General features: G+C 31.6%; 1 long non-coding RNA gene and 1 pseudogene across 1 annotated transcript; one reads left to right on the plus strand and one right to left on the minus strand.

The window, feature by feature from the left end:
- Window positions 1-315: 315 nt before the first annotated feature.
- Window positions 316-1,935, minus strand: LOC129890335 (uncharacterized). Its single transcript, XR_008767000.1, has 2 exons — window positions 1,707-1,935; window positions 316-1,310 (listed from the first exon to the last, which is right to left on the minus strand). It is a non-coding gene; the product is annotated as an uncharacterized LOC129890335 (long non-coding RNA).
- Window positions 1,936-3,995: 2,060 nt separating this feature from the next.
- LOC129888799 (putative F-box protein At3g22650) lies at window positions 3,996-5,810 on the plus strand (annotated as a pseudogene).
- The last annotated feature ends 15,654 nt before the right edge of the window (window positions 5,811-21,464 follow it).

Here is a 21,464-nt window from a genome sequence, read left to right on the forward strand (position 1 = left end):
ATTGATATGATGTAAGAGTTTGTTAAGGGTTAGAGTCTTTTCGCTAGGTCCAAAAGCTTCTCAAAAGATCTGGTCCAAATCAATGAAGCTTTTAAGTACCTAGTAATTTGGTTATGTATGTAAACTAAACAATAATAACCTAGCCAGTGAAATTCAATAGGTGGAGTTTGAGAATGGTAGAGTGTATGCAAAGCTTATCTCTGTTTTGGAAGGACCTTCGGCTCGAGTATAACAAATCAAAAAAGGTATGAAAAGGAAATATAGAAACTAATTAAAGAAAATAACAATAACAACAAAATAGTGCAATAACTAAAACACACTTAACAATAGATGATGATAAAAATCAAAAGCAATACTTACAAGAATAAGACTAATACTACGACAAACAAGATTTCACTACCTACTAACTAAGTTTCTTTGTTCTTTTCCATGACATTTCTTGATTGTCCCTATAGTTAGCCTTTGTATATTGATTAGTGATATCATTAGGACTACTAACTGAGAATTGTATGTTATGTTATCAACAGTATAGGATAATACCTTTTGATAACTCTCTAGTAAGAGATTCATAATTTGCATAAAATTCAATAGTGTAACTTAATGCCGTTAAATGTACACATAACCTAAATTCAATAATATGTAACTTGACAAGTTACATTTTCTACGATCTAACACCAAATATTCTACTTTTCTAGATTACATTTTATACTACCATTTTTTGACAAAGCATTCTGATAGTTGTACCAAGTTGAGTTAACTATATGAATCTCTAGTAAACGTTAAATATTTATCATTCTATTTAATTAACATAATACCCTTTGATGACTCCTCCTCTAGTAAGAGACTCATAATTGGGATTGTATTCATGAGCAACCCACTTTTTCTCCTTGGGACTATAGCGATACGTGAAGTTCTCATCAAATCTCCATTCACAAGGCATTGAATGGCTAACACACTCATAGTTGGATTTAAACGCCACAAATGTTCCCATGTTTGTAGAGCAATTGAACATTGTTGAAGTGGAGAAGAATTTTCTGATTTTAACAGTGATGTTGAAAGTCCCCATGGTATTTAGGTGCTTAACATCGCCATCTTGATCGAAGGAGAAGCAACGAACGCTAAGATAATTTGTATGATTGTTGGTTATGACAACAATTTTTTCGTTTGGTAATCTTGCTGCAACATTTGAGACATTTATACTGATCATAAACAAAAAAAATATTGTTGTTGAGGTGATAGTTGCTATAATATTAGCTTCTTCCATGGAGGATATATCTTCCTTCTCTTTCTTTTTTCCTCCTAATTTCCTCCTGAAATGTCAAAATGTAAAAGAAAGATTAGGAGAAATTATTGAAGAAATTAATACACTTTTTGGCAGGTGTTTAATAATTCTCTTTAATTAAAGAGATAATATATAACACTTTCTGTTCCCCAGTTATTGGTATAATTTGATCCTTTTAATTAAGATATAATTCATTGCATTTAATCTTAAATTAACTATAAAAACATAATTATTTTCGTCCCCTTTACGTATAAAATATGTTATTAGATTTAGATTTTAGAACTATATTACCATTACATTTGATGTAAGAACACAATTTTAATATAATATAGGTAACATTAATTGTATATAATTACAAATGTTTATTCAAAATAGATATAGAAAATATTGTTGGAAGCGTTTAAATAAAATAGAGAAAATATACCTTATATTTTTCCTGTGAAGGATTTTGGAAAGGATTTTCAAACTTAACTAAGATTTTTTTCCCCCCTTCTCTTCTTGCTTTGTGGAATGATTAAACTTTTCCATGATTGCTATATATTTATAAAATAAAAAGACAAGCAAGTGGGATAGAGTTCTTGTAGGAGGTTTTAAATGTTTTATACTATTTCAAAGCTTTTTACTATTTTTGATTATTTAACCTTCTAAAGAATAAAAAAAAATATTTCAATTTAGATATACAAACTTGTGATTCCTCTTATTTGTAGCAACGCCAAATATAATTATGCCATAATCCTAGGGATTTAAAAGGGTATTACTTTTTTTTTTTATGTGGTGTTGATGAATTCATTGATTTGATAATGCGGTAAGTTTAATGATTAGACTACCCTTTAGCTTAAAGTCTACTAAATGCTGACCATTTTGGGAATCTCATAATATTATATGACCTAGATCAAATCGATTCATTTTTTGAATTTTTATACGTGCAATTTCCTCGACATCATCAGAGGACATTCTCAAATTCTTTTGTATATAACTATTTATTATTTTTGAGAATATAGTCTTTATTTGACCCATTGTTCGGATATTTAGTTGTTCTCTGTTGTAGGTAAGTATTGAATGCGTACAAGTAAATATTTAAATTTATATAAAATTAAACAAATAGACACATGCTTTACTCGCTTTCCGATGTGTAAACTTATTTTCAATTTATGTAGTACTTTTGCTCGCTTTCCCATTGGTTGACTTTTCTTTCATTAGAATTTTTCTTTTGTTGTTGTACATTTTGATTCAACCTCATTTTATCTCGTTGTATAGTTGGCGATGAAACTCTTTTGAAAATGCTTTATCTCGAAAGCTTCAAAATTTATGTATCAAGTCAACATCGGGTAAAGTCCACAAGACATAGTGGACATGAGTTGGAGTGTTTAATTTTTATTTGAGGCCAAATTAAAATGTCTAGACTTGTACTCATAAAGTTTGAATGTTTACTTGCCAGCCAATGACAAATTTGAGTGTTTATTTATGTACTATGCCTATTATCAAATTGTAGTAGTAATGAAGACTTCTTGTGTGGTCCAATTCGTGAAATTTGGAGTCGAATTTGGAGCTTTTCCATAGAGTATTATTGAATTCCTTTGTGTCTGTTGCTGCACTAAAAAGAATCCTATTTATCTGGAGGGTCCATCAGAAATAACTGCTCTATCTTCATGATATTGTTCTTTTTTTTACTTGGTACTTCATGTCTTTTCATTCTGGGCTAAACATATATCGTTTCTCGGAAGCTTTGATCGATACCAATACAAAAGAAGTAATTAACTAAAAAACATGAATAAAGTTACGTATAGACACATTTGAGGAGAAAAAATCACCTCGTATTTTTCATTTTACTTAGATTTGAATTTGAAATTGCATGGTTTTCAACGGACTTCACTAACCACTAGACTAACACCCTTGGGTGCATGAAATTAATATTATTGATACACATTACAGTATATTGAGTTTGTTATATCATTCAATAGGTTGGTACTATATGTGTGTGGAAATATTGTCATGAGATTTTGAAGCAGTTAACAAGTCGATAAAGCATGATAGTTTCTCCTAAATCAATTATAAGGGATGAACTCATTATACACTCGAGTTTCGAATCATGTGACACTGATTTTTTGAGATTTTTCAGATAAATAAATTAGAATATTTTTTTTATAAGTAAAGAAAAAATTTTATTTTTAAAAAAGAGATTTCTCATCCACTAAAGCTTCTACTAAGATTGAAAAGAGTGATGACTTGTCTTCAAGGATGTGTACCAAAGAATCAAATCCTATACAGTTTATAGTTAGTCAGTTTAAAAATCAGATAGACTATTTAGAAGGTATACTATATGGATGACAAGAGTGCTAGAGTGTCGATCAGGGTTAAATATGGTGGGGGCCTATTCTAGATCTTCTCGTTTTCAAGAAGATCTCCGGCTCGATCTGATTTAGTATCATGGTGATTCTTTTCTTTTTCTATATATATGGGTCTGTGCAACATTTTTACGATAGTGTTATGATTGATTAATGAGACTTGAGCGGAAGTATTCTTAACTCTCTTAATTATGTAATGAGGAACTAACCTATTGAGTTATGAAAAATGGGCTAGTAGTCTCCGAAAATGCCTCATCCATAAGTTCTTTTGTCGATCCATCCCTTGAACTAATCTATCACTTCCCTCCTATCTCTTAAAGCTTTTACACTTGACTTTGAATAGTGATGTTGCCCGTAAGACCAAAAATTCTGTCATTCCTTTGTATCAACTATCAAATTAGTCGAAGTCTAAGATATGCTTTCTTAGTGAAACCAAAATTTACATATTTGATTCAGTTATATTTTCAATTTATTTAAACAAAATCAAATTAAGTCCAAATCAAATTCATTTTTTTAATTAATTTAATTTTTTTATTTGAATTAATTTTTATTCAAACATCCTACTTTCAACTATTCTTATTAGTAGTCTATTTGGAATGATTTATTTTTAAGCATTTTATCAATCCAAACGGCTTCTAGGTTTTTTTTGGACTAAATCAAAAGTAATTCTTGCGGTTTCCGATGACTGATGAAACTGCCGCCGGCTTCTCTCTGGCCGGAGATGTAATTGTCGAAATCCTCTTACGGCTTCCGGTGAAGTCATTGCTCTGATTCCGAACGGTTTCCAAGTCATGGTATTGTTACCTCAGGAGCCGCGATTTCATTCAGATGCACCGTCAACAACCTCACCATGAAAAACTCCTCAGAGTAAGCGATAGAGGTCCTAGAGACACCCCTACTATATCCTTCTTCTCCCTAGATCAGAAAACTACTACCGTCATAGCCGATGAAGAAATTGACGAAATAAGAGATTCCTATTTCGATTCGTCTTCGTCTTCTTCGATTATCGTTGTTGATTTGCCCTTCCCATCGAGTCCCGACGATGAGGTACGAATTGTGAGCTCTTGCAATGGCTTGTTGTGTGTTCATTTTAATAGAAGTTCAAGCATTATTTTGTGGAATCCTGCAACTAGAAAGTATAAATTCCTAAAATCCCCTGATTGTGTCTCATTTTATTCTGATCCTTTCTTCCCGTATATAATGTTCGGTTTCGTTCCTCAGACTAACGATTACAAGGTTATTAAGGTTCCGTCATCTAGTAGGAAGGATAGTAGCCTGAACCCTAAGGTTTGGGTTTACGCCTTGAATTCTGATTCCTGGGCAAAGATCGGAGCTGATGTTCTCCGTGGTCTGCTTCCCAAGGGACGGTCTGCAGTTACTCTTAATGGCTGTTTGTATTGGATGTCGTATAGCAATGGTGACCCTAATGGACTGGATGTAATTACTTGTTTTGATTTGTATAACCAAGTCTTTAGAAGGATTAAGCTGCTGCCCAATTCCGATATGGTCACTAACCTTACTATCCAGAAGCTTGTGGTACTAAATGGTTGTCTTTCTATGATTATTGATTCTGGGAATGTGAACCACTACGAGGTATGGGTGATGAATGAACAACAAAGTGCAGCTGAGTCTTGGACTAAGCAATTTGATTTTTCACCGTTCTCTAAGCTAGCACGACCCGTTGGATCATGGAAGAAAGGTGAACTTCTTTTTGGCTACCCAAATGAGTTGTCACTTGAACTCTTATCATACAATCCTTTTACAAAAAGAATCCGGAGCTTTCAAAGGAGAAGTTCAGTGGGTAGATTTAAAGTCATAAATTATGTCGAAAGCCTAGAATCTGTGGAGGGAAGTTAAGTAGACTCTAGAGATTTGAAGTTTGATACTGCAGGTATTGTTGCTGTTTCGTTCTTTATGCTAATCATTTTGATCTTTAAGTTTCAACTTTTGTATCACACAATATCTTGTTTATGTTCACTACCATCTTTTTATTGCAGTTTTGTCATTTGGTATGTTATACAGTAATTAATTGCTCGTTCATCTAGCTAGCAGCTCACACGATGAGATCATAGCGTAGTTGTATACAATTGTGACAAAATAACATATTTGATAGTATCGGTATGCTTCCATCTGCTAGTCTTAGTGAAACAGTATTTGCCAGTGAATCTCCTTTCTTTGGACTATTGATTTTTTCCCTTCTCACCACAAATTCTATATTTTAATCTCCTTTTACGTTTACGTGCCTGATGTCTCTATGGACCTGGATTGTTTGAACAACCTATACATGGTTCTGCTCCTGATGTTGCTGGACAGGTTGGTTAATTGTTAGTATGTTTCTTTCTTTCACTGTTTTTGACCCCTTTTTCCTGCTGCTTAACTAAATGGTTTGTTTTATCATGCATGTTTTTGACTTTAACATGCATGATAAAGCAAACACTTACTGTTATTTGCTTCTGAAATATGGCCTAGGTGATATTTTCTATACAAACAAGAACTACATAGTTGCACCAAAAGAAAATAAGGGATCGGTGACTACTCCCCAATTGAGAAAAGCTCATCTCCACCCCTTCAAAAGCTCGCTTTCCTATTTCTCTTTTTCTAAATGATCCATCTTAGAGATAGAGGAATAACATCTCACGTCTTGTGCCTTGTTCTCCTAGCTCTCCTCTTCTAACTGAACATCAACTCCTTCATGGATCTCGGCATTACCCAAATGACGCCAAACCACGTAAACATATTCTCCCATAACCTTATGGCTAATTTGCAATGGAACAAAATATGATCTACATCATCACCAGTCTCTTCACATAGAAAAACACCACCACATGCAGATAATCTTTCGCTTCAAAAGGTTCTCTGACGTCAAAATCACCCCTCAGTTCTCGTATTAAAACATAACAAGAAAGAAATGAATAATCAGAAAGAAATGGTTAATACTCTAACTGACGTTTTTTGAAACTAATAATTTTTGTGAAGCTTAAATTTAAAGTTATATACACATCATATTTTCTTTTTTATTTTGTTTCACTTTTTGCATGGTATTGTCACTTACTATATTTTCAAATTCCCCTTGCATTACTTTCATCTTTCATTTATGTAGAAACGTGATTTGTGATCCTCCTTGAGTTTTTATATCTTTTTTAGCGTTAATTTTTTTTTTTAAAGTCCAAAGCTGAAAAAATAGGTTTGGTTTTAATCTTGCATTTTAGTACTTTTTCATGTTTTTTTTCCCTTAACTTAATTATTAAAATTTTCTTACATTTATTCTAGTCTAAGAATATTAAGCTATTATTTTATTTTGAATTTATTATTTCAAAAGAAAAATGAAAGAATCGGACTAATAATAATTCACCACATGACAATTCATATCAAAAGCACAATCTGTTTGGAAAGGAATATTTCATTCTTCCTTCCTAAGAAATTTTTGATCATATTTATTTGCACGGGATATTTTGGAGAATAGGCTTCAAGAAAGGATGAAAAAAAAATTTAATGCTAAAAAGGATATAAAAACTCGGGTAGGATTAAAAATCACGTTTTTACGCATCAAAAGCACATTCTGTTTGGAAAGGAAATATTTCATTCTTCCTTCCTAAGAAATTTTTGATCGTATCCATTTGCATGGGATATTTTCGAGAATAGGCTTCAAGAAGGAATGAGCAAAAAAAAAAAAAAGTTAACGCTAAAAAGATATAAAGATTCGAGGAGGGTCAAAAATCATGTTTCTACATATCAAAAGCACATTCTTTTTTGAAAGAGAATATTCCATTCTTCTTTCCTAAGAAATTTTACATCTTATCCATTTACACGGGGATATTTTGCAGAATAGGCTTCAAAAAGGAATGCACAATTAACCCTAATTCCCTAAAACTATATATAAATACCTATCTTCTCCTATGGGGGAAGCTAGACTAGGTAGCCATCATAGGGGCTCAAATTTTAGATTTCTCTTGAGCAAACTGCGATGTTACAACTGTAGTCATTTGCTCTAACACATAAGAGACTTTATTCGACCTAAGTTTGGAGATTGAGGACATTGGAGTCTTTCATGAAAATTGAGAGACTTGATGATTCCGAGATAAAGTTTTCTTATGAAAAGTGCAAGGCATAGGTGCCAATAATTGAGAAGCAACTCATGGTCAATTAGGCCCTTTTCGTTTCTGCCCTCCGTTTGAAGATTCAAAAGTGATAAGTTTGTTGTTCAAAAGGTTAACAACCACTCGCTTCCTTATATTCCAACGGAAATGAGACATGCTTATCAGCCTTCTGAACAACAAACCCATCATATTAATTGAATATATTCAAATGAAGAATTGCAACGGAAGAGGCCTGATCAACCATGAATTGCTTCTCAATTGGCATATGTGCCTTGCACTTTTCACAAAAAAAAACTTGATTTAGGAATCAAGTTTTTCGATTCTAGTGAAAGACTCCAGTGCTGCCGACGAACTGTCCAGTCTTAGGTCGAATAGAGGCTCGTATGTGATATCAATGACCACAGTTGCAATGTTTCGCTAACTACTAACAATTTTCGTGACATCTATCTTTTCAACCTGACGTTTAGAGATAATGAACTTTTCATTTTGACATTTGGAGAGCTTATACAAATTCATAGTATTTTCAAGTTATTTCGTTAAGATCATTGGAAATAATTACTTGGTAAGAGAGGAATTGGTGTAATTAAAAGGGAGTAATTACACTCTTCAATTCCCAAGAAAGGATAAGAAATTGGTGTAATTTTTTAAAATTCTTCTTTTATTTATATTTATATTTTTTTATTTTAATTTATTTTTTATTTCTACTATTTTTTTAAAAATATTTTTAATATTCTAATATTTTTTAAATATATAAATGTATGTACCCGGAGGATCAGTACTATAGGCCGCAGCAAAATCCTCGGCATTTTTATAGAATTTAAGGGCCGCAAAAGCGGAATTAAGTGATTTCACTATTTTTCGTATGTGTTAGCCTATAATTATTTTTGGTGAACTGACTTCTGGTGGATTTTTTCCAAAAACCATTATTGGTCCCTTTGTGGTACACAAGGGATCATTACATGCGGTCTCGGCATGATCCATGGCGCGTTTATATCATTTAGGGGCCACACAATCGAAATTAGGTGATTTCACCATAATTCGTGTGTATTAGACTATGGATATATTTGGAGAACTAGCTTCCAATTTATTTTTTCGAAAACCATTATAGGACCCTTCGTAGGTATCCGTATGTGCCCGAGGAAAGCACTTGTAAGCTTCAACACGATCCACGACGCGTTCATAAAATTTAGGGATCGCACAAGCAGAATTAGATGATTTCACCATTTTTCATATGTGTTAGCCCATAGATATTTTTTGTGAACTGGTTTTCAGTGAATTTTTCTCGAAAACCATTATAGGAACCTCCGTATGTACCCGAGGTATCAGTAAATGTGGCCTTGGCACGATCCACAGTGTATTCATATCATTTAGGGGTCGCACAAGCGGAATTAGGCGATTTTGTCATATTTCATTTGTTAGTCTGTGGATATTTTTGGTGAACTATTTTTCGCTGGATTTTTCTCGAAAATCATTATGGGACCCTCCGTAGGTACTCGGAGGATCAGTGGTGTATCCTCGGCATGATCCACAGTGCGTTCATAGCATTTAACGCCAGCACAATCGAAATTAGATGATTTCTCCATATTTCGTGTGTGTTAGCCTATGGATATTTTTGATGAAATGGCTTCTGGTTAATATTTCTCAAAACCCATTATAGGACCCTCTTTATATACCGAGGGATCAGTGTGTGCAGCCTCGGCCAATCCATGGCGCGTTCATAGAATTTAGGGTTGCACAAGCAAAATTAGGTGATTTCGCCATACTTCGTGTGTCTTAACCCTTGAATATATTTGGTGAACTGGCTTCTAGTGGGTTTTTCTCGCAAATCATTATGGGACCCTTCGTAGTTACTCGAGGGATTAGTACGTGTGGCCTCGTCATGATCCGCGGCGTGTTCATAGCATTTAGGGGTCGCACATGCGGAATTAGGCGATTTCGCTATTTTTCGTGTGTGTTAGCTCATGGATATTTTTGGTGAACTGGCTTCCGGTGAATTTTTCGCACAAATCGTTATAGGACCCTACGTATGTACCCGGGAGATCAGTACGTGCAGCTTCGACATGATCCATAGCGCGTTAATAGCATTTAGGGTCTGCATTAGTGGAATTAGGCGATTTTGCCATATCAAAATACATTTTAACTATCAGGTGTGTGAGTTTCCTACTTGAAATATCACTATCATTTAGATAGAAAAAATGAACAACTGATAGTTGAAGTTTGTTTCAATTTGGTGATAGGTCAAGGAAAAAACTGACACACCTGATGGTTTAAATATGAAACTCTAAATATGGAGATATTTTAGGCATATTTTTTACTCAACTTAATTGTATGACTTAGACCTCTTTAACATAATCTAAGAATTCTCAATATTTCTTCGTAACAAAGGGTGATCATGGTAATTGGTTGGCTAATACCCTTTTAAATCCCTAGGATTATGGCATGATTATATTTGGTGTTGCTACAAATAAAAGGGGTCACAAGTTTGTGTATCTGAATTGAGATATATTCTTTTTATTCTTTAGAAGGCTAAATAATCAAAAATAGTAAAAAGCATTAAAATAGTATAAAAAATTTAAAAGCTCCTACAAGAACTCTATCCCTCTTGTTTTTCTTTTTCTTTTTATTTTATAAATATATAGCAATCATAGAAAAGTATAATCATTCAACAAAGCAAGGAGAGAGGAAAAACAAAGAAGAATTCTTAGTTGAGTTTGAAAATTCTTTACAAAACCCTTCACGGGAAATATATAAGGTATATCTCCTCTATTTTATTAATGTTACTTATATTATATTAAAATTGTGTTGTTACATAAATTTAATGATAATATAGTTCTAAAATCTAAATCTAACACATTTTCTACGTAAAGGAGACGAAAACTTATGATTTTATTTTATAGATAATTTAAGGTTAAATGTAATGAATCATATATAAATTAAAAGGATCAAAATCAAATTATGCCAATAACTGAGGAACGAAAAGTGATATATATTATCTCTATAATTTAAGAGAATTATTAAACACCTGCCACAAAGTGTATTAATGTTCTTCAATAATTTCTCCTAATCTTTCTTTTACAATTTGATATTTCAGGAGGAAATTAGGAGGAAAAAAAAGAGAAAGGAAGATATATACACCATGGAAGAAGCTAAAATTATAGCAACTATCACCTCAACAACAATATTGTTCTTATTCATGATCAATATAAATGTCTCAAATGTTGCAGCAGGATTACCAGACCAAAAAATTGTTGTCATAACCAACAATCATACCAATTATCTTAGCGTCCGTTGCTTCTCCTTTGATGAAGATGGTGATGTTAAGCACCTAAATACCATGGGCACTTTCAACATCACTGTCAAAATCAAAAAATTCTTCTCCACTTCAACAATGTACAATTGCTCCACAAACATGGGAACATTTGTGGCGTTTAAATCCAACTACGAGTGTGTTAGCCATTCAATGCCTTGTGAATGGAGATTTGATGAGAACTTCACATATCGCTATAGTCCCAAGGAGGAAAAGTGGGTTGCTCATGAGTACAATCCAAATTATGAGTCTCTTACTAGGGGAGGGGTCATCAAAGGGTATTATGTTAACTAAATGGATGATAAATCTGATTTATAAAAGATTCAGATAGTTGACTCCAACTTGATAAAACTATCAGAATGCTTCGCCAGAAAAAAGATAGTATAAAATGTAATTTAGAAAAGTAGAATATTTAGTGTGAGATCTTAGAAAAATAGGTGAAGTTAAGTTTCTTACACAGATACTCAAAAGTTTCGTAGATAGTTTTGCCTCCCCCTTATTTCTTGGAGACTACTCAAATGGGAAATTTGGTAAGCGAGCTATATGATAATAGTTGTATCACAACATGTACTCATCAAGTTACATATTATTGAATTTAGGTTATGTGTATATTTAAAGACATCAAGTTACATACTATTTGAATTTTCTTTTTTCTTGAATAAAGGGCAAGATATTCATTTCAACAAAATTGATTTTTACTTTTTCTAAAAGAAAACTAATTCTTTTCATGGAAGAAGTGGTTCTTGACCCCTATAAATTGAGGAGCCATAATCCTCATCACTTCACGATACCATCCATAATGTAGTTTTAAGGGTTGGAGAGTTTTGGTTTAAGTGGAGAATTTTGTGTCGATATTTTTGTGCCCGCTTGTTATTATTGAATTGCTCGTACTTGGGTTAATTGACCAAACTATTTTAATGGCATAATACATAAATATGTCCTTTAACTTGGTTTCAGCTGGTATTTATATCCTTCATTTTTGGGTGTGTACAAGTAGGCACTTAAACTTGTATAAAATTGAACGAATAGACACACACGTCCTACGTTGCATATACACTAGAACGTCATATAGGATACAAAATTGACATATAGGTCGATTTGTTCAAATTTTGGATAGTTAAATTGGCTACTTAATTATGCACTAGTAAAGATAGAGGTCGTAGTTGCCAGCTGAAGCCAAGTTAAAGAAGTCATATTTATGTATTATGTCTATTTTAATTTAGGCATAATGCATAAATATGACCCTTAATTTGGCTTCAGTTAACAACTATGACCTATCACTTTTCTAGTGCACAAGTAGACACTTTAACTATCCAAAATTTGAACAAATAGACACATTCATCCTACATGGCATCCTACATGGAAATTTTGCATCCTACATTTATTGTGCCACGTAGGACATGTGTGTCTACTTTTGCACACCCAAAGTTGAAGGACATAAATGTGAAATGAGGTCAAGTTAAAGGGCATATTTATGTATTATGCCTTTAATTTATTATATCTCTTTTAGTATATTTTTCTTTGGTGTCTTATTTATCATCATTGAAAGTTTGCTTTGTTAGGTTGTGCATGACACCTATTTCTTTCGATCCTAATAAATCATTCCTACTTTATTCATCTCCATGATATATCTTTCTTATTGTTTGGTAAATAGTTAGGTTTCTTAATACCCTTCTAAATCCGTCGTTTGGTAGGATGAGCTCTGTGTATTATTAATATCTTGTTTGGTGCACTTTTTCAAATTATGTATAACTAAACAAACATTAGTTATGCACTCTATTTGGTATTATGCTAACTAATAAATGGGATATCATGGTATTATCAATGCAAGGGGTTTTAATATAATGCATGTATTAGCATGATTAAAGGAACAATTGCCCCTCAAAATATTTTTTACGTCTTTTTTATTGTATTTATGGAGGATATTTTTATAAATAAATAATTTATTTTTGTCACGCCCCGAGAGGGTACCCTAGGCGTGGCCGGCACTCAGAAACCATTTCTGGCTTCCGAGAGAACCACTTGGTCTCATTTCTTATTTATTCATCAGCGGAAGACTTAAGAATACTAATGTGGGCTAGTCATAATCAAAGGAAAAATAGATAATTTTTATAAGAAGTAGTTTCTAAGGAGAACTACTCCGATTACATCATCAGACTCTGTCTATGAAGCCTCTAATACTCTTAGATGGTGCCAATGACATGTCCATGGCTACCTCAAAAGAAACATCACACTCAACAATAATAAAAGGATAAGAAGTTCCTTCGAATACAAGAAGGACTCACCAAATAGCTGAAAAGAAATGATCTTCAACGATGCGCTTGTTGAGGATCTCTAACACCTGTATCTGCATCATAAAATGATGCAGGTCGAATGACGTCAGTACGTGGAATGTACGAGTATGTAAAATGGCAGGAAGGCAAGGACAGATATCAAGAAACTCCTCTCAAGAAAACTCAGCTCAGAACTCAACATTATCTCAACATCAATATGTAATGCAAGTTTAAAATATAATAATAAAAATAATAGTAATAAGCAATGTTTACTCAGTTGGGAGTTTCTCTAACCGACAACCATCACTTATGAGCTAGCGATGATACAACGAAGCGATGTCGTTGCCACATCCATCCAATACCTTGCCAGGGTAAAGGACATCACCATCTTGGATCCACTCATCAAAGTCCTCTTTTTGGGACTTAAGAGGCATAGCCTCCATCCTACGCTGGCTACGTAGTTCTGGGGTTTGAGTCAATTAAACTCTTACCCAACTCGGTGCTCAATACTACTCCCAAAATATGTGCTCATATTAAACTCATCATCTAGTCTCATTGGACTTTAATTTAAATCATCAAACTCATCTCATTTCATGTTCATCAATCATTATACTTCCAAAAAACATCATTTACATCTCATCAAAACATCTTGTTCAAAATATCATTTGCTCAAATTCATTCAAACTCAACTCTTATGCTCTTTTAAAACTCAATAAAATACATATATAGTATTAATTCATATAACTTTCTTTTTATCAATGAAAATAATAAAAAGCCAACATCTTTACTCAAAACATATGTAAAAATATTCATGAACATCAAATCAATTAGGATTCATGGGAAAGTAGCCATGAACAATAATTCCAATAATATGAGAGATAACAATAATAATAATATTAATGCATAAATATATCAAACTCAATAGAAGAAGAATTAATTCATCTAGAATTCAAGATTTGGATAAAACTCAACTATAACTCAATTATAATAAATTTAAATATTGGGCTCATGGACGAACTCAATCCAATGCTATGAAAACCTTACATACCTTAAATCCGAAGGTTTACTCCGAATTGGAACACTCTTGGACCCCTAGCCTTTTCTTCTCGCCGGAGCGTTTTGTGTACTACCCGGAGTATAAGAATCACCGGAGTAGTATTTTTATACTACTAAAACTAAAACTATATTTGAGAAGAAGTATATAGAGAGAAGAAATGCTTAAGAAAGCTTGATGAATAAAATGAGAAAATAAGGTGGGTATTTATAGGTGGGAAAGAGGGACCTAACAATAAATAAAATAATTATAAAGAAAAATCTGAAAATTTAATGGAATATATTGATGTCATGGATGATGTTAAATGGAGGACAATTTATGTCATGCATGATGTCAAATGCATCTAGATGTTTCCATGGTAGGTAAGATGAGTTCTTTTTAACAGAATACTCGTTTTCGAAGCTATGTTTGAATAAGATAAATTCCTTATTAGGATTTGGTTTCTTCATAAGAATTGTAGATATGGAAGTCTAGTTTCATATCGTACAAGAATCAACCAATTTGGAGCAACCTACAGTGAGATATGAATTTTCTTCTATCAACACTTAATTCCGTCACAGCACTATATCTTGCAAAGATTAATTTATTTGACCTACTTATACTCCGAATTTGAAGTTATGTTCTTCATGAAAGTTGTAGGTAAGGACGTTGTAATTACCCAGAAATTTGAATCACCTAATTTGGACCAACCTATGAAAAGTTATGCCCAAAATACAGAGGCTGTATTATTTTCGTCGAGAATTGAAATACCGACATACAACATTTTAGGGGTTGTTACAATTTTTTTAGAAATATGTAATTATTTTTAAATACCAAATCAAATACTGCATAATAAATAATGCAAGCATAATTAATATCAACATTACTAACATACTCTATTTAAAACTATTCTTAAACACTCTATCAAATGACCACGTTAAAGTGTGACATTATATTTGATTCGACAAAAAGAAAAAGGAATCACAACTTTGTGTATCAAAATTGTAGAAAATGACAAAAGTAATCCCTTTTTTTTAGGGTAGGTTCAAAATAGTCCCTTAAATATTTAAGTAACAATTTTAGTTCCCCAAAAGATAATATTTTTAGCCTCCATTAAATATTTATCGAACTCTGTCTATTAGACTTAACAAGAACTAGGGAAGAAAATTAAAATAAGCCGGAAATCACATTGAGAGGTGCAATTATTATAGTTTCTGCTAAATTTTTATTTATTTCTTAGATCTCGTGCTTAGCCTTTTTTCATCTTTTCGTGTTTGGTATATTTTTTTTGCTATGGTATTGATGAGACTTTCTTTGTATTTATGGTTAAAAATAATTGTTTCTATCCTTTAATGAATATAAATTGTTAAATATTTGACAGAGACAAAATGTTCACTTTTGTCATACTTAAGGGATCAAAACTGTTCATTGCATTCTTAAGAGACTATATATATTGAACACCTTTCCTCAAACATAGAATTATTTTAGTCATTTTCTCGTCTAAATTGTCCCTTTCAAGACTTTCAACAGAGTTTCTTAGTTTGTCAAAAAAATTCAACTAGAAAAATTATATGATAAATTAGTTCTTTAATTGATATGTCTGAATAAGTTTGATCAATATCATAATGACATGCACAATATTAATTTGATATAACAAAACAAAATAATCTTTGATGCTAATATAAAATATGAATGCTCATTCGAGATTCTTTACTTTCTTCTAATCTTTTTTAACATTTTGATATTTCAGGAGGAAAACGGGAAAAGAAAAGAATTATATAACCATGCAAGAAGCTAAAATTGTTGCAACTATCACCTCGACAACAATATTGTTCTTGTTCATGATTAATATAAATGTCTCAAATGTTGCAGTAGGATTACCAGACGAAAAAATCGTTGTCATAACCAACAACCATACAAATTACTCTAACGTTCGTTGCTTCTCCTTCGATGAAGATGGTGACGTTAAGCACCTAAATACCATGAGCACTTTCAACATCACTGTCAAAATCAGAAGAAAAAAAAAATCCCACTTCAACAATGTTTAATTCCGACTACTAGTGTGTTAGCCATTTGGGGCCTTGTGAATGGAGGTTTGATGAGAACTTCACGTATCGATATAGTCCCAAGGAGGAAGAGTGGGTTGCTCATGAGTATAATCCAAATTATGAATCTCTTACTAGAGGAGGAGTCATCAAAGGGTATTATGTTAACTAAATGGAATGATAACTATTTGGTGTTAATGAAGATTTAGATAGTTTACTCCAACTTGGTAGGACTATCAGAATGCTTCTTCAAAAAAAAGATAATTAATGTTAGTATGACATGTAATTTAGACGATAGAATATTTAATTAGTGTGAGATTTTAGAAGAATTGGTGAAGCTGAGGTCCTTGGATGGATACTCAAAAGCTTCATAGACAACTTTACTTCCTTTTCATTTCTTTCTTGGGAAACTACTCAAATGGACGATTTGGTAAGCGAGTTATGTTCTGTAATAATTAATATATATTTGACAATGAAGATTCTGATACAAAATGACAATCATGCATACTTGACAAAGCTTTTTTCGCGATCGAGTTAAATTCAAAAATAATTTTTTTAAAAAAACTTTATTCCGTAAGTATGAATTCCTTTCGTAATACTTCTATTCAAATGTTAGTTTATTGAACTACAAGTTGTACATTCTAGGGCTTCTCCTGATTTACCTTATTTGATTTTTTATTTTTTCGTGAAGGGAAGACAAAATATTTATTTTACCACAATTTTTTTTTATTTTTTCTAAAAAGAAAACTATTTTCTTGGAAGAAATGGTTCTTGACTTGAACAAATTGAGGACCCAACCTCCTCACTTCACAACAACATTCACGATGTAGTCTTTTTGAATTGAAAAAATTTATTTTGGGGGAGAATTTTTTTCAATATTTTTGTACTCGCGTTTTATCTATAAGATGAACTCCCAAACGTTAAGTCTATAAAATTCCTAAGCTAATTCCTTCTTTTCCTCTTCCACATGAGCATTTCTCCCCATGGATAACCTTTTAAGAGTATCAAAAACAACGTTAGCGTTACCTGGATGGTAGAGAATGCTCATGTCATAGTCCTTAAGCAATTCAAGTCATCCTCTCTACACTAGATTTAGTGAATTGCTCATATATAGGTCAATTTACCAAATTATGTTAATTTATTATTTTTTTAGTATATTTTTCTTGTTGTGTTATTTATCGTTGTCCAAAATCTAATTTATTAATTTGCGCATGATACCTGATTATCTCGATCTTAATAAATTATTGGCATAATACATAAATGTGCCCTTTGGCCTCATCTGGCATCTATGCCCTCCAACTTAATTTAGTTGTGCATAAGTAGACATTTAAACTTGCATAGATCAATTGAACAAATAGACACACGTCCTACTTTGTAGTCCTACTTGGCAATTCAAGCAACATCCTACGTGACATCTTACGTGTATTATGACATGTAGGATGCATGTGTCTACTTTTCAACTTTATATAAGTTTAAATATCTACTTATGGATACCCAAAATTAGAGGACATAAATGTCAATCAAGATCAAATTAAAAGACATATTTATGTATTATGCCTAAATTATTTGCTAAATTGCTAAAGTTATCTATGTCCAGATAGTTAATTGGCTAATACCATTCTAAATAAAATCCCTAAGATTAAGACATTATTATATTTGGTGTTGCAACAAAAAAGAGGAGTCACAATCTAAATTGGAGAAAATGACAAAAATAGTCCCTTTTGCTTGAGGGTAGGTTTGAAATTGTCTTTTTAAGTATGCATTTAATAATTTTGCTTCTTTAAGTTATTCAAAAGATAATATTTTTAATCTCCATCAAATATTTATCGAGCACCTATTAGCTTTGACGATAATTATGAAGGAAAAAATAAAAGTAGTGGGAATCACAGGTACAATTTTGTAGTTTTTGCTATTTTTGATTAATTTCTTGAGTCTGATGTAGTTTTTTAGATGTAGTTTCTGCTATTTTTTCCTCAATCATTTTACTGTCTAATGAAGTTTCTGTATTGCATATTTTAGGATCAACATAAATACATTAACAAACACTCCAATTTTAAGTATTTACATTTTGACAATTCAATTTGTCTCTACAATATTGTTAGTTGAATACTCCAACAACTTACAAGGAGATCATTTAGACAACTTCAAAAATTATGTGTCACATCAACGTCGATTCGTCGAATGTAACTGAAACACGGTGTGTAGGAATTGGATTGTTTAGTTCCCAGTTGAGACCAAGATGAGGTGTCTAGATGTGCACGATCAAAATTAAAATGTATACTCGTCATCTAAGATCAAGTTTAAGTGTGTGTTAATGTATTATGCTTTTAGATTTTGATGAAACTTTGTTGGTATTTATGGTTAAATCCTTTTTCCATTGTTTCTATCAGATCTAACAAATATCTATTGTTAAATATTGACGAAGATTAAAAATATTAATTTTTGACAAACTTAAGGAATCAAAACTGTCTAGTACATATTTAAGGGATTATTTTCAACCTCCACTCAAACTTAACAGATTATTTTTATCATTTTAGATATTCCTCTATCATTTTAAAGGTTCAAAAATAGTAAAAGCTTAAAAATAGTATAAGAGATTTAAGACCTCCTAAAAGAACTCTATCCCTCTCATTTTATTTGATCTACAAATATATAGTAAAAAAGGTTTAATCATTCAACAAATCAAGAAGAAGAAGAAAAATCTTTGTTAGAAAAAAAATAAACAATTTTCAAGATTTCTTTCCAAAACCCATTTCATAGAAAAACATCATTAAAACTTTGGTTTTAATCATCAAGAAACTCGGCTTTGAAGGTACATTTTCTCTTTTAGCGAGACTTTCTTAGTTTGTCAAATTTTTTTCTGTTTTACCAGAAAGATAATATGATAAATGAGTTCTTTGATTGATATATCTTAATAAGATTGATCAACATCATATTTGAATCTTTGTGCAAAATAATCTTACTTACCTTCTTCCAATATGACGAATCGATTACCAAAAGCAACTTTAAAACCCTCTATAAACCCCATATATGAACAAACATTTGCAATTATGTACAATTCATGTTGTTCATTGGAAATCGAAGAATAAAAAAATTCTAAGGCAATATTGATTTGATATAACTAAAAAGAATAGCTCAAAAACTTTGATGTTAATACAAAATTTTGGATGCTCATTTGTGATTCTTTAATTTCTTCTAAATTTTTTTAACATTTTAATGTTTCAGGAGGAAAAGGAAGATATATCCTCCATGGAAGAAGCTAATATTATAGCAACTATCACCTCAACAACAATATTTTTTTTGTTTATGATCAGTATAAATGTCTCAAATGTTGCAGCAAGATTACCAAACGAAAAAATTGTTGTCATAACCAACAATCATACAAATTATCTTAGCGTTCGTTGCTTCTCCTTCGATCAAGATGGCGATGTTAAGCACCTAAATACCATGGGGACTTTCAACATCACTGTTAAAATCAGAAAATTCTTCTCCACTTCAACAATGTTCAATTGCTCTACAAACATGGGAACATTTGTGGCGTTTAAATCCAACTATGAGTGTGTTAGCCATTCAATGCCTTGTGAATGGAGATTTGATGAGAACTTCACGTATCGCTATAGTCCCAAGGAGAAAAAGTGGGTTGCTCATGAATACAATCCCAATTATGAGTCTCTTACTAGAGGAGGAGTCATCAAAGGGTATTATGTTAATTAATTTGAATTATACAAGTAAAAATTCAGACAATCGAATACTCCAACTTGGTAGAAAAATCAAAAAACTTTGTTATCCTAGGGTATTAATGTTATTATGACATGTAATTTAGACAAATAGAATATTCAATGTGAATTTTTAGACAAATAGGTGAAGATGACCATCCTTTTTTTTATTTGACACTCAAAAGCTTTATAGATAGCTTCGCTTCCTCCCTTGACGACTACATATTATTGAATTTAAGTTATATGCATATCTAACGTTGTTAAAAAAAAACTATGCCATGAAATGACATACAAGGTAAAAAGAAAAAAAAACTAAATAATGAATTATTAAAACAATTAACAATGTTGATACAATCTTTTGAAATATTTTCTAAATAGAATAAATATAATTTTTAATAACGTTTTACATAATATTATGTCGATGAAAAACTTAAAGGCCAAATACATAGATAAGAACTTTGATTTGAAATTAACTAGCTAATGAACATCCTAATTTTAAAAATGCACATCTAAATATTTTAATTTGATATAAGTTGGCCTCGTAAACCTTCACGGTAACACGACAAACTTAGCTCTATATCACACATTTTCCCTTGTTCAGTTTATTTGCTCTTTTCAGCTCTTATTTCACACACACATCTATACTATCTTAAAAGCACTAAGGTACTTAATAATGTTGTTTGAATTTTTTGTCCTTTATTAAAAAACTTTGTTTTAGATAAAATCGTCTTTTTACCATTTTAAAAAAAAAATATTATACTATTATTATAATGATATTAAATATTAACAATAATAAATATAATAAATATTAAATAAAGAAGATTTTTTTATTATGATTAAATTTCTGAGAATCTTTTTTCAACTAAAATATACTTGATTCAGAAAAAATAGTTAAAAAAAACTTTCAAAATAAGAAGTAAAAAAAAAGGTTTAAAAACCTTCCCCAAAAAAAGGACAAAAAAACTTTCAAAAGATGAGCAAAAAAGATCAACAAAAACGTCCAACAAAAAACCCCAAAAAAGTCTCAAAAAATTAGGCAAAAAATTAAACGTCCAACAAAGAAAAACCCCCAAGAAAGGTAAAAGTTTTCTGCTAATAATTTACCAAAATAATTGAAACAAACTAATTGAGTTTCTATTATTTAAAGAAACATAAATTTCTGTAATTCAATACTAATTTCAATTGGACAATGGCACTTAAACACATATTATTATTATAAAGAGTAAACTTATACTCATGCCAAAGAAACACCTTATACACCATGATTTTAGAGGTAATAATATTTTTCGTCTCTTTTGTAAGATTATATTATCCTGTAATTTATATGCATGTTGATTGATAAACTTCTCTACATCTTTATTGACTT

Source organism: Solanum dulcamara, chromosome 5 (genome assembly GCF_947179165.1).
Source record: "Solanum dulcamara chromosome 5, daSolDulc1.2, whole genome shotgun sequence".
Lineage (NCBI taxonomy): Eukaryota > Viridiplantae > Streptophyta > Magnoliopsida > Solanales > Solanaceae > Solanum > Solanum dulcamara.